We start from the raw sequence: 2,500 nt of genomic DNA on the forward strand, positions 1-2,500 counted from the left end.
CACTGCACCTTAACCTAAGTTACACTGCACCTTAACCTAAGTTACACTGCACCTTAACCTAAGTTACACTGCACCTTAACCTAAGTTACACTGCACCTTAACCTAACTTACACTGCACCTTAACCTAACTTACACTGCACCTTAACCTAACTTACACTGCACCTTAACCTAACTTACACTGCACCTTAACCTAACTTACACTGCACCTTAACCTAACTTACACTGCACCTTAACCTAACTTACACTGCACCTTAACCTAACTTACACTGCACCTTAACCTAACTTACACTGCACCTTAACCTAACTTACACTGCACCTTAACCTAACTTACACTGCACCTTAACCTAACTTACACTGCACCTTAACCTAACTTACACTGCACCTTAACTGTCACATGTAACGTCACAGGAATGTAGCTTTGCCTAACAGCAACCCTCTGAACATAGTTCACTGCTTGGATCCTCTGGTGTCATGTGTATTTCTTGATGCCATGGTGCGTACCCTCACATAAAGGTCTTTCGAGTGTTGCGTACTTTCTACACAGTCCCGCTAACCACTGGAAGGGTGTACCGCTACAGAACGAATATCGCCCTCCCCTCCTGCCCTTCCAAGCTGGTCGGTCAGGCGTTTGTTTGTGAAATGAGCCTTGCAGCTGTTCAGTTGCATTCGGTTGTCGATGCAGTCAGTGTACGTTGTGGTACGGCCTGTGTGGACTGTCCGCTGATGTACGCGTAACCCACACTGATCATCCGTCGTTACGTACTGAGTGACATAATGTGGCACATGCTTGACCGTACACCGGCTGCGCCCTACAATGGCGAATCATAAGGGCCATATGTTGTGCACGATGCTACTTGTCTCGTCTCCCCATTACAGCGAGATTGCACTGTTGTACGCCGTACAGACATGTGGTAAGTAGGTACGGACGAAAGTATTGCATGTTGGCCCCCCCCCCCCCCCTCCTCCCTCTGCCGGGAATCAGCGTGAGCCGTCTGTTGATGTAGCGACGAGGGTTTTCCTATTTAATCGTATTGCCCCACACAACATGATAGCACGGTGGACCGCGTTCCACATCTGCGACATGCTACAGAGGCCGGTTGACAGTCGACCGCGCAAGGGACATTGCACACGTGCGCGGACCATCTTCCACGTGTTCTCTCGTGTACATGCCGCAGTGTGTATGTGGGCTGATGTAGCGTGTCGTGACACATAACATGCAGGCATGCCAGAATCGTAGATTTCGCAAATGTAGATTGACGTATACGTTTGCTGCCAAAGATCCGCAAATGAACTGGAAATCAGTTGTTGAGCGGTTGTTCGCGCTGCAGGTGCATCGGTGATAGCGACGATCGGTACATCTGTGAACCGGTTGTTTCGGCGGTACCCGCCATGCCCCCGAACCTGAGTTGGCCATGTGGGTATGAAGCGATACGAGGCTGTGGCTTGGCGGGACAGTCCCCGGCCGGTGAGGGGGGGCCGCCCGGCGTGCTGGCCGCGCGCTGCGTGAGCGCACGCACTACAGCCGGCTGGTGGGGGGCGCCCAGTGGCAGGAGCGCCGGCCGACGGGCCCGGCTGGCGTCCCAGCTATGCGCCGGCGCACCCTGCGCGCGGCGCCAGGCGGCCAAAGTGGGTTCTGTCGAGCCCGGTGCGAAGCGCGGTGGACATCTGCAGTGTGCTGGTCCGATTGCGGACTGTGTGCGTTGAGGATGCGCCGCCGCCCGGCACTCGGCGTCGCGACGCCGTCTGCTGCTCGGTCGCCCCCAGCGGTTCTCGCAGGTGGTTTGTATCGCAGCTCTGCGGACGTGTTGGCGCGTGCGCTGTGCTGGGAGAGTTCGCTTCTGCACCCAAGTGGGGCTTTGCCCTTCTGTGGCGCTGGCGTTGGAGCTGCCGGTCACCGTAGGTGGCGCGTGTTGTTTCCCGCCGGCAATGCCACGACAGCACGCTCCCGGGCCTCTGTCGGCAGCGGCAAGCTCAGTTGGGAGCACGGGTGTTCGCACTGAAAGCGTCTACTCGCCTATCTCCGGGCGATTGCGCCTCTCTCGAACCCGACCAAGTACTTAGGACGGCGCTGCGCGCCGCCGGGACCTGAGAGGGTTTCGAGGTGTATCGTGCAGGGGAGCTCAGCCTCCTCCTGTTTGCAGAATAATTGAGCGGACGCTTGCGTGTTCGCGCGGGCCCTCGGGACACACTCCCGGGCGGCCGGCTGCTCAGCTCTCGTTGACGCAGCTCCCTGGTTGATCCTGCCAGTAGTCATATGCTTGTCTCAAAGATTAAGCCATGCATGTCTCAGTACAAGCCGCATTAAGGTGAAACCGCGAATGGCTCATTAAATCAGTTATGGTTCCTTAGATCGTACCCACGTTACTTGGATAACTGTGGTAATTCTAGAGCTAATACATGCAAACAGAGTCCCGACCAGAGATGGAAGGGACGCTTTTATTAGATCAAAACCAATCGGATTGGCTCGTCTGGTCCGTTTGCCTTGGTGACTCTGAATAAC

The 2,500-nt window shown here is 55.4% G+C and overlaps 1 non-coding gene across 1 annotated transcript in view; it reads left to right on the forward strand.

The window, feature by feature from the left end:
* The first annotated feature begins 2,227 nt into the window (after positions 1–2,227).
* LOC126317036 (small subunit ribosomal RNA) overlaps positions 2,228–2,500 on the forward strand; it is a 1,893-nt gene continuing 1,620 nt past the window's right edge. The window contains exon 1 of the ribosomal RNA XR_007556375.1: positions 2,228–2,500. This exon is cut by the window's right edge and continues 1,620 nt beyond it. This is a non-coding gene — a ribosomal RNA (small subunit ribosomal RNA).

The sequence above is a fragment of the Schistocerca gregaria genome, unplaced genomic scaffold, assembly GCF_023897955.1.
Source record: "Schistocerca gregaria isolate iqSchGreg1 unplaced genomic scaffold, iqSchGreg1.2 ptg000616l, whole genome shotgun sequence".
NCBI classification, from domain to species: Eukaryota; Metazoa; Arthropoda; class Insecta; order Orthoptera; family Acrididae; genus Schistocerca; species Schistocerca gregaria.